Consider the following 12,409-nt stretch of genomic DNA (forward strand, 5'->3'; position numbering starts at 1 on the left):
TTTTTGGGGTTTTCACATGAGCACCATGTTACAAAGAGCGCGAATATGCTCACAAGCCAACATTTTTGGGATAATTTTTAATGGTAATGAAGTATTCGCATTCTTTGTAGTCCGATACGAGCACTTTTCCTCTGGCTGCCTTCCGCCTGCCAGCTAACCCATTCAGATCAAATTAACTCCTCCCAAACCGCTGCATCCACTGTTCGACCATGTCGGCCGAAGCGAGCGCTGCTGTCGCGGCTGCCCGGATCTGACGTCTGCCGATGATGACCGCCGTACTCGGCGTCGTCCCTTGGATGTTGTGTACATCTTTCGTGCTCCGGCGTAACGCCAAGCTCCGGCACGTTGGCCTGGAACGTAACAGCGGAGAAGGCTGTGGACGACGTCAGCCAATAGAACGCTGGATAGGACGACAGTACGACAGGAGAGGCATTTGTATGTAGAGATTATAAGCGCCGCTCCAGCTAGCCTTGACCGCACTAGAAGAGGCGCTCTAGAAGACGAGCTGTGGTATAAACTCTATAGCAGTGACTTATGAACTTGTGTGAGTTTCATGCATGGAAATTATATGCATCGAAGGACACTGATTATTTGCATGTCGCCATTTGCTTGCAGCCCATCTTTGTAGAAACGTCACTTAAGTATTTTCAGTTATCATATTGTAGTAAACTCCATTAGAAAGTGAGACCGGTTTTACGATTAATCAAGGAAAACCCCCAGTTGGGAAATGGGGCCAAAATTAGTTGGTTACTGTCGAGTTGCAATTTACTATTTCTTTACTGATTACTTCAACCATTAAAAGTCACTTCTTTACCACTTGACCAGGAACACATCCAAAAAAGCTAGCAGGCATGAGTGCCTTTTCAAAACAATTTGCTTTACAGTTAACGGCCAAGCCATTTTACTTAAAACTCCCTTTGATGAAACATTTGATAACAAATCAAAATTTTCCAAGTAATGAAATTACGAACTTTACTTTACTGTTAATAGCCAAGCCATTTTACTTAAAACAGACTTTGATAACGCATTTAATAACCAAATTAGAACTTTCCAAGTAATGAAACAAAAACACCAATTTACATACATTTTCGCTACCGAACATGTAGGGAGCCACTTCTTTAAATTTTGGCACAACAAGATATTAAATTACAAGGGCTCGCTAACAGGGAGGCAGAACTAGCATTTTCAAAGGATGCCAAGTAGATTAAAACAATCAAAGTAAAGGTACAGTCACTCACGTTTCACAATAACTAACAATTTTAAAGCGACGTAATTTTTAAAAAACCATCAATGAAAGGCAAACTAAACCTTTTTAAACAGTGGCCAAAAAATAATCAGAGTAAAATACAACCATTTAACATTTTACAATAACTAACAACTTTAACACCATGTCCTGCCACCAGAATGTCCTGGGATAGGAATGATCAACCGACCGGGTGTGAGGGCGGCCACAATTGTCTCCCGAAGGATGCTCAGGCTAGAAGAGGACTATCACACCCACAACGCCTCACATTCAGCAATCACATCGTCCTCATGCGAGACCAGGGGAGGAGGAGGAATCAAACCAGGAACAATAATCCCTGCCGAAAAATACACTTCCTCCCAGACAGTACTAATAAGAATTCAAAAGATCACTGTCTATAATTACACTGGCGACAGGGACAGGAAATCCGAACGCAGGAGGCCACAAGGCAGAAAAAATGTAATCAAAAACAATAATCCATGTCCAAAAATACACTTCCTACCGGGCAGTACTAATAAGAAGAGGAAAAGACCACTGTCTATAAATACACCGGCGACAGGGACAGGAAACCCGAACGCAGGAGGCCACAAGGCAGAAAAGACGCTGGTTGCACAAACCAAAATTCTTCAATTGACATCTAAACCTTTAACCAACTTGACTTGCAGTTTATCAGAGAAACAGCAGGTGAACTCCGATGCAAAGGTCCCTCACACCCGACAGTGTACACGTCGCCAGCGTGCCCAACTGGGCACAGTCACGCAGCCACGCCCTCTGTCACCGGAGCCCTCGCCTTCTCTGCACCCACGGCGGCGAAATACTAGGTTAGGCGAGTTAATAGTCCATCATTCCCGCCTCCGGACGGAAAATTTAAAGACATCCGCTGCCGCTCCCACCAAGTAGTGACTCGGAACCACAGGCGTGGCCCCCGGGTGTTCACAGCAAGAGCTTACAGCCTTGTCCCCTTCACTCGTCCCACACGTCTCGCACCGCCAGGATAGACCACGCGGCGTCCAGGAACAACAGGCAACTCTCCACCGCCACGCCATGCCGCGGTCTCATCGTACGACATGCTCTAATTCCCGATTTTAAAAACCGACCGACCGACTCGTCACCGCTAGGCAACCAACTGGCCATCTCCCAAAAGATCTTATTCCCTTACACAAGGCTAACAGGAAGCAACGACTCGAAGATCGATAAGACCAGACACGCCGCCAGAGGGGAATCTCAACAGAATCGTACGCAGCATAACGATAAATATGAAAGAATCAGTTAACGATGGAATGGAAGGACTCAGAACAATCTTAACAGCGCGATATATGTTGAGAGCCGACGCACGGCTCAGAAAGATTTGCTTGAATTGTTGTTTAGCTTTACGAGAAAGCAGCTTCCTAGACACCGTACGTTACACGAGTGGGCAGCATCCTACATTTCGTATAACGCTTCTGGCAGCGCCCTGACGCTAAACATGTCTCTTGTCACGTCTTGTACAGTGCGCGTCCACTTGATCCGACGATATACCCAGTATTTATTATTAGCAACTGGTTCATCATTTTAGATCGACGTATACCTCGTGGGGGGTTTGTTTCGTATTACAATTTGCATACGCAAAGTCCTGTTGTTTATCCACGAATAAAGCATAATACAGAGAGACATCGAGTTTACCATCGCTAGTGTCACGTTTCAGTTTATGAAAAATGTTCAAATGTGTGTGAAATCTTATGGGACTTAACTGCTAAGGTCATCAGTCCCTAAGCTTACACACTACTTAACCTAAATTATCCTAAGGACAAACACAAACACCCATGCCCGAGGGAGGACTCGAACCTCCGCCGAGATCAGCCGCACAGTCCATGACTGCAGCGCCTAGACCGCTCGGCTAATCCCACGCGGCCGTTTCAGTTTAACTTCAACAAGTGATTATGACCTAAAAGTTTTGAAACCTCATCAGTTTTTAAAAATTTATCAGTATTATCCAGAGACAGGTGTGGCGTGCTAAACGTCACGCGTGCTTAATGTGGTGGACGCGTGCGGTCCGAGACTCGTCCCCTCTGGCCGCCACTCGGTACATCTCGACTTCGTTAGACCCGCCTTGGTTGTGAGCTTTGCTCTCGGTAACCATCCACTACAGCGCCGAAAGTTGATTTAGTGATGCGTCGCAGTGTCTTCCAGCATTTGGTGTGGAGCGTTTCGCTCGGCACGACTCGCTTTAGTTCGGCAGAACTGCAGCGGCAGTCCTGTTTACCCTCATTTATTTGCTAGCGGTATAAAGGAAGTTCACAGCTCCAGAGGTCGTCGCCCAGGAAGAGGCTTTCTAGCAATAGATCTTTACCAGCCTTTAAAAGCGAGCCGGATCCACAATACTTTGTCGAAGGTTCAAAAATCTCAATATCTATTACACAATCGTATAGTCGACAGAAACTGCAAGTTTACTATGCAGTGCCGTTACAACGTCTAGGGAACGTAAAGAATTCAGTAGACAATGAAAGAGCAAAAGATTAGAACGATCAACAGACTATTTGTATGGCATGCGTTGTCGCATGCATCATGAACCATTTTGTACTAAATTCCTAGACACGGAGCACATTATGAAACTGGTGGTACGAACAGTAAATTTCTGAAGTCGCTTCGTTTATCACACCATCAGCTACGACAGTTTTTGATGCAAGTGAACGAACCGTACATCTTCATCTATATCTACATCTACGACTACATCTGCATGTTTTCTCTGCAATTCACAATTAAGTGCCTGTCAGAGGGTTTGTCGAACCACCTTCAAGTTACTTCTCTACCGTTCCACTCTTGAATAGCGCGCAGGGAAAAGGAACACTTAAATATTTCTGTGCGAGCTCTTCTTTATCTCATTTCATTATGATGATCATTTCTTCATATGTTGGCGGGCCTAACAAAGTATTTGCCCACTGTTTGGAGAAAGCTCGTGTTCGAAATTTCATGAGAAGGTACCGTTGCAGCGAAAAACGCCTTTTGTTTGATGTCTGCTACCCCAATTTGTGTATCATATCCGTGACATTCTCTTCCCTATTCCGCAGTAATTCGAAACGAGCTGCACTTATGTGAACTTTTTCCATCACCTCCGTCAATCCTCTCTGATGCAGATCCCACACCGCACAGCAATACTCCAGAAGAGGACGAACAAGCGTAGAGTAAGCAGTCTCACCAGTAGACGACCTATTACATTCCCTACCTGTTCCGCAGTACAATGCAGCCTTTGGTTTGCTTTCCCCACAACATTTTCTGTGTGATCATTGCACGTCACTCGTAACTGCAAGACCTGCTGTAAGCATTGGCGGTATGGCCATAACATCGAGAACAAAGAAAATGGTGTGCCATTCTCACCTACATGACTTTGCGAACTGTGGCTGGCGAAGCTCAGAGACGGCAATCCCGATACCAGCTTTCCCTGCAGTCGGCCAGCACCACATTCAGGGACTCAACAACCGTACTTGCAGCACTCAGTCTAGCCTCGGAAACAGGACGGATTTCCGGGATACCACATGGGCGAGAATAGCAACAAGAGAAAATGGTTCAATGGAGCTTGGAACGATAGAGGAGTTATTCAAAAGAAGTTGAATTAGCTAATCATTTGAAAGAAAAGAAACAAAGTTTTCAGCAATTACAAAAAGAAAGAAGAAAACGTCTGGAACTAAATAAGTAGACGACTATATTATGATCCGCAACAGAGTAAAGCAGGAACAAATGCTAACTAACAGTTTTGCTCTTGTGGGTTGGGAGGAGAGCCAACCGTGTTACTAGAGGAAGCCGAAAGGCACGCGTTTTAGCTCACGCAGCCTGGCGTGAGGTCTGGAACAGGACAAGGAAATTAGAATTTAGAAAAACGGACGTAGATAGTGGAATACTTAACTTTAATCCGTTAATGAAGAACGTCGGTCTTGACGGTACATTATTACAGTATCAATAGTAACTAGTACTGGCGCCTTGCTAGGTCGTAGCAAATGACGTAGCTGAAGGCTATGCTAACTATCGTCTCGGCAAATGAGAGCGTACTTTGTCAGTGAACCATCGCTAGCAAAAGTCGGTTGAACAACTAGAGCGAGTGCTAGGAAGTCTCTCTAGACCTGCCGTGTGGCGGCGCTTGGTCTGCAATCACTGATAGTGGCGACACGCAGGTCCGACATATACTAACGGACCGCGGCCGATTTAAAGGCTACCACCTAGCAAGTGTGGTGTCTGGCGGTGACATCACATTCCTCCCCCGCAGATCGGCGTACGGTCGTATTATAAGGCTTCCGCCCGCCGTGGGGAGGACCCCATGTTGACGTATGCGACGAGGTGGAGAGCCTAACAACAGGCGAGGCTGTGCCACCCGCACCCTGCCCCTCGGACCGCGGGGAGCGAGGAAACGCCTGAAAACCTGCTCCAGGGTGCACGCCAACATGCGGTGTATGCGACCGCAGAGAGACAGGAGGGGCCGAAGGGTCGACCTCCATCGGGTCGGGGCACCCGACGGGCGAAGACGACATATGGTCCGGAGTGGGCAAGAGTACCATGTCGGAGGACATCCGGACACGGGAAGCGATCGGCGACGCGTGACCCAGGGAGGCGCCCGGCTACTGCAGCGAAGCGTCCACTGCGGGCGTCGCCGGCGGGAGAACAGGCGGCGGCGGCGGTGGCGGCGTCGCGTCGCCATGGGGCAAAATGGAAGGCAGCGTCGGTAACACATGGGGCTGACGCGAGCCAGTAGATGCGTCCCCAGGGTGCTGACCGGACGGCACCGTCGCTGAAAGCAGACGGGGAGCGGCAGATCCCGTGCGACGACAGAGGCGCAGCTGAGTGAGATGCCAACGCACCTCACCAGAGGCCCCCAAAACCAGATACATAGCGCGTCCGAGGCACCGAAGAATGCGCCCTGCGAGCCAACGCCGTGAACCTCGGTAGTTGCGATAGTAGACAATGTCGCATAGGAACCTAATGCGGTGGATGTAGCAAAGACATCAAGGTTCGATGATGACGACCGTGGAGCAACTCAGCCGGCGAGCGACCATCTCGGGGCTGAGAACGATACGAGGACAAAAAGAGCAATAACGCGTCCTCCCGAGAATGCGACTCTTTTAACTTCAACATCTGTGACTTGAAAGTCCTGACCAATCGTTCAGCGGCACCGTTTGACTGTGGCGAAAACGGCACGGACGTCAGATGTTGAATGCCATTGGCCTTGCAGAATGACTGAAATTCTGCGGACATGAATTGTGGGCCATTGTCGGAAGCAATAGTCTGTGGAAGACCTTCAATGCAAAAAATAGCAGATAACGCTTTGATGGTGGCAGATGACGTCATGGAAGACATCCGGACAACAAAAGGAAAATTACTGAAGGAATCTGCCACAACCAACCATCGAGCATTCCAGAATGGACCAGCAAAATCGATGTGTAAGCGTTGCCAAGGGGAAGTGGCTTTTGGCCATGCAAAGAATTTCCGCGGTGGGGCTGATTGTTGTTCGGCACTCACAATGCAAGAAGAGCACATATTCGCAGTCGCGGCATCGATTCCGAACCGAGTACAGTGCTGATGAGCTAGCTGTTTCGTTCTCACTATACCCCAATGTCCTTGGTGGAGAAGCTGTAAGACAGAGGAAAATAGACCAGCGAATGAATTTCTGCGCTGTACATGGAGGTACAGGCTTGGTCGGATGAAAAAGCGATGTCAAAGGTTTGTGGTCTGTGATTATGGTAAAGTGACGACCATACAAGAAATCATGAAACTTTGTAACGCCAAATACGAGAGTCAATGCTTCTTTCTCGATCTGTGAATAATTTCTTTGCGCCGACCAGAGCAATTTGGACGCAAAGGCAATAGGGCGATCGTGCGATCTATCTTTGTGCGCAAGCACAGCACCGATCCCGAAATCCGATGCATCCACCATCAACAAAAGGGGTTTCCGGGGATCGAATGGCGTAAGGCAAGTATTGGAAAGCAACGCCGATTTCAACTGGCGAAAGGCGCGTTCGCATTCCGTCGTCCAGACGAACGGAACACCTTTACGGCATAAGCGATGAAGCGGAGCTGAAATCGAAGAGGCGTGCGGCACATAGTTATGACAATAGTTGATTTTTCCCAGCACACTCTGTAGCTGCTTCAAATTCTGCGGCGAGGGCAAGTCTTGTATGGCACGGAGGTGCTCGGGACTAGGATGTATGCCTTGGGCATTGAGTACATGTCCCAGGTAGGGCAAGTCACGAGCAAAAAACACACATTTGTCCTTCCGCGCCGGCCGGAGTGGCCGTGCTGTTCTAGGCGCTACAGTCTGGAGCCGAGCGACCGCTCCGGTCGCAGGTTCGAATCCTGTCTCGGGCACGGATGTGAGTGATGTCCTTAGGTTAGTTAGGTTTAATTAGTTCTACGTTCTAGGCGACTGATGACCTCAGAAGTTAAGTCGCATAGTGCTCAGAGCCATTTGAACCATTTGTCCTTCCGCAATCGAAGACCATTTTGTCGCAATACCTGAAATAATGTTCTGAGATTGGCTAAATGTTCTTCTTCCATCTTTCCGGAGATGACAATATCGTCCAGATAGTTTGCTGCAGTAGGGACCGACGCACAAACAGTTTGTAGATATTGCTGAAACAATGCTGGGGCGGATGCACACCCGAATGGCAGTCGTTTGAATCGATACAAACCAAGATGCGTGTTAACCACCAAAACGCACTGGGATTCTTCGTCCACCGGTATTTGCAAGTACGCATCTGCTAGGTCCAACTTCGAAAAATATTTACCCGGGCACAGTTTATCAAAAAGATCTTCTGGGCGGGGTAAAGGAAAAGTGGCAATCACTAGTTGTGGATTCACTGTTGCCTTGAAGTCCACACAAAGTCTCAATTTTCCCGAAGGTTTTGGCAAAATTACTAAGGGTGATGCCCAGAGAGAAGCCTGCACATGTTCAATTACACCATGTGATTCCAAATCGTGTAATGTTTTTGCGACCTCATCACGCAATGCGTGGGGAACATTGCACGCTCTGAAAAATTTCGGTTGCGCGTTTACTTTCAGTTCCAAATGTGCTTTATAGTTCTTAGCGCAACCGAGGCCTGGTGCAAAAATGTCTGCAAAGTCTTCACATAGACAAGAAACACTGTCCGAAGGCACAGTCTGGTTCACTGATAGGACCTGATTTACTATAGACAAGTTAAACAACTGAAATAAATCGAAACCAAACAAGTTCACTGCAGAAGAAGAACAAAGGCTGCACTGTCCTAACACAGGGATCGCTTGTCCTGAATAACTACTTAACTTAACATTTGCGGCACGCAACGGAGGTGTGCCCAGCAGTTTGTAAGTGTCTTGATTGATCAGTGAAACTGCAGCTCCGGTATCAAGCTGGAATGGTATCACTTTGCCGTTAATGTCCAAGTCTACAAAAAGTTTATTATCCTGCTGACGACAGGAGCGACTGTCTCGTGCAACGTGAACTGACACTGGTATAAAATCACTGGCGACCTGACGGGAGTTCCGGCGATGTTGACACACACGATTTGTGGGACGAACACAGTCACTGGTAGAGAGAGTGGCACTGGGCGGAGTGGAATGAAGTTCATGAATTTCCATGGGCAAAGTTTCACGAGCCTGAGTATCCTTGGTTCGATTCCGATTCCAGGGCAAAGCAAAGGGCTTGGAATGATTTTGAGTTTCCGATCTGAACTTTTTCTGGCAAACACTTTGAACATGTCCTTTTTCATTACAGAAAATGCAAATAGCCTAGCGTGACGGGCAATTCTCACGCGAATGTCTAGTAGCACACCACGGCCACGATTTTAGCACTGCATTTGCTTGCCGGCGAGGTACACATGGCTGAGAGCCTGGCGGCAGTTTCGCGGCCGGGCGCGAGGGCCATTTACTGTTCCGTGCAGCTCGCCTGGCGGGCCGGTTAATCTGACACACGGGGGGCGAAGTTTCAGATGCTTCCTGAGCAAAGTCAAGTGTGTCCTACCGATCCAATATGTCCATCACTTGTTGAAGGGAGGGATTGACTAGTTTCAAAATCTGTTCCCTTATACGAACATCAGAAACGTCCTGTGCAATTGCATCACGTATCATAGTATCTGAATAAGGGAGTCCACATTGACACTCAAAAGCACAATCCCTAGTAAGGCCTTGCAACCCACTCCCGATTAGTCTGACCTGCTGTACGTTTTGTACGAAAGAAGGTATAGCTTTTCGCAACTATATTGACTGATTCTTTGAAATATGCATCTAATTCAGACAAAATTTCGTCGTAGGACAGAGTTGCTACGTCGCGTCGGGGAAATAATTTGACTATCACACGGTACGTGGTCATCCCTACTGAGGACAACAAAAAAGGCTGCCGCTCGTTACCTTGAATTCTGTAGGCGGCGAGATGGAATCCAAATTGGCGTGACCACTCCGTCCAGCTTTCCAGTGCAGCATCAAAAGGCCAAAAAGTTGGTGCAACAGCGTGATGTGGCTGCGTTAGCGGTGGAGAGGCGGCTGCCGCATCGTTTTGCATTGCCCGTTGACCCTGGACGAGCTGTCCAAGGGCATCCAGTAAGGCCTGCGTCTGCTGATTCTGTAAGCGATAAAATTCGGACAGTACATCTGGAGATTGTGGCGAAGCCATGACACAAGTAAATCAGGGCAATATCGATAAGAACGCGGATTGGCCTCGTTGTGGGTTGGCAGGAGAGCCATCCGTGTTACTAGAGGAAGCCGAAAGGCACGCGTTTTAGCTCACACAGGCTGGCGTGGGGTCTGGAACAGGACAAGGAAATTAGAATTTAGAAAAACGGACGTAGATGGTGGCATACTTAACTTTAATCCGTTAATGAAGAACGTCGTTCTTGACGGTACATTATTACAGTATCAATAGTAACTGGTAATGGCGCCTTGCTAGGTCGTAGCAAATGACGTAGCTGAAGGCTATGCTAACTATCGTCTCGGCAAATGAGAGCGTAATTTGTCAGCGAACCATCGCTAGCAAAGTCGGCTGTACAACTGGGGCGAGTGCTAGGAAGTCTCTATAGACCTGCCGTGTGGCGGCGCTCGGTCTGCAATCACTGATAGTGGCGACGCGCGGGTCCGACATATACTAACGGTCCGCGGCCGATTTAAAGGCTACCACCTAGCAAGTGTGGTGTCTGGCGGTGACACCACAGTTGCCATTTACATTCATAGAAAATAGGAAGATGAACTACTGGACTATGAACGTGTAAATGAACGCATTGTACTTATAGGAATTTAAGGTTCCAGAACAATCCTAAGAATAACGTCCACTTCTGCTCCAGAAGAAGGAAAAATTGAGGAGTCCAAGGCCTTTAACAAAAATTAAAAGCGATCTTAAACAGATACAATAAAAATCAAATTTTGCTTATGGGAGATCTCAATGCTAGAACTGGAAATATACCAATATCAAAAATAGTAGGCACATTTGGAGAAAACGCATGTACTGAAAACGTAAAATTACTCTGAGATTTCGCTGCCTATAATCATTTAAAAATTACCAATAGTGTCTTTAGGAAGAGAGATATACGCAAATTTATCTGGTCAGTAATACAACAGAGATCTATCATAGATTACAAAATCATAAGTGAGGGATTTCCTGGACAGGTTAGAGATACCAAAGTTTATCTGGGAGTGAGTATTGAATGAGGTGACTTCTGAATAGTGTCAATAATTGACATGCAAAATCGAGACAACAGAATAAATCAATTAAGGGTCAAAGAACAGGTTCTTAAAGTTTACCATTTAGAACATAGCAACATAAGAGATCTTTTCTAAAGTGGGTGACAGAAACACTAGCAAATTTAGAAACGATAGAAGACTTATAAGAAGTTACGGATAAACGTAAAAACAGCAATGTCGAACATAGGTAAAATAAGGGAAAGTGGAAGAAATATGTAGACCGTATGTGTGTAGAAACACTCCTGGTAAAATCTCTCAGTTATAAATACACTTGAAGAGGAAGTGTAACAAGAAATACAGGAAACGTAGAAGAGTAAGGATTTGGATATCAGAGATGGAAACGGCAATTAAAGAGGAACAAGAAACTTTCAAGATCGTTATAAATAATCCCACTAATGAAAAGTAAAATGAATACAAAGCCAAGAGATATAATGCGAAACTCGGAAACCACACGCAGAATCATTGGAATGTTTTATAAGCAATTTAGAACATCATTTTCATGGCAGACAAAGTATCGCTCCCAAATTGAGGAAATCTCTCACAGCCGGCCGGTGTGGCGTAGCGGTTCTATGCGCAACAGTCTGGAACCGCGAGACCGCTACGGTCGCAGGTTCGAATCGTGCCTAGGGCATGGACGTGTGTGATATCCTTAGGTTAGTTAGGTTTAAGTAGTTCTAAGTTCTAGGGGGCTGATGACCTCATATGTTAAGTCCCCTAGTGCCATTTGAACCATTTGAAATCTCTGACAGACAAGAAAATGATCGCATATGCGTTAATAATATGGGAGAGGACGATGGCTAACTCATCATAAAAAATTGCGGTGTGATGACACTTTTATTCATCATTACCTGAAGTGAATGACACAAAAGACTTGGACGACACTGATATGAAAGAACTGACTGAAGTTCTAGAAGCTACGAAAAACAGGAAAGTCAATGGTTTGGATGGTGTCAATACGGAACTGCTGAAATGTGGGGGATTATTCCTCCATCCAATACTTCTTCGAGTTTTTTATTACTGTTGCAGAAATAAGAAGTTACCAAAAAACTAGCTAGGTGCCAAAGCAACAGCAATCTTAAAAAAAGTGAAAAAATAATTGTAGTAACTACTGAGGTATAAGCCTCATGGATGCAGCCTATAAATTATATGCCAAAATTTTGGCCGTAAGACTTTAACAAAATCATGGAAAAACTAATATCTGAAGACTAACTGGATTTTAGAAAAGGATAATCAACTATTGACAATGATTTTACACTACAACATGTCATAGTAAAGAGACAAAAGAAAATAATAGGAAAACTTATCTTGTTCTCATGGATCTTGAGAAATCATTCGAAAGTGTGAATAGGAAAATACTGTGGAATTTATAGCTGAACGAGCTGATCCATCTCACCTCATAAATGCTATTAAGATTCTATACACAAACACCGAAATTGTTGCAGTGGGTAGCCTCAGATTGCAACCTAACATTGTCGATAGATAAATCGAAAGTGGTGC

Source organism: Schistocerca serialis, chromosome 8 (genome assembly GCF_023864345.2).
Source record: "Schistocerca serialis cubense isolate TAMUIC-IGC-003099 chromosome 8, iqSchSeri2.2, whole genome shotgun sequence".
Classification (NCBI taxonomy): domain Eukaryota; kingdom Metazoa; phylum Arthropoda; class Insecta; order Orthoptera; family Acrididae; genus Schistocerca; species Schistocerca serialis.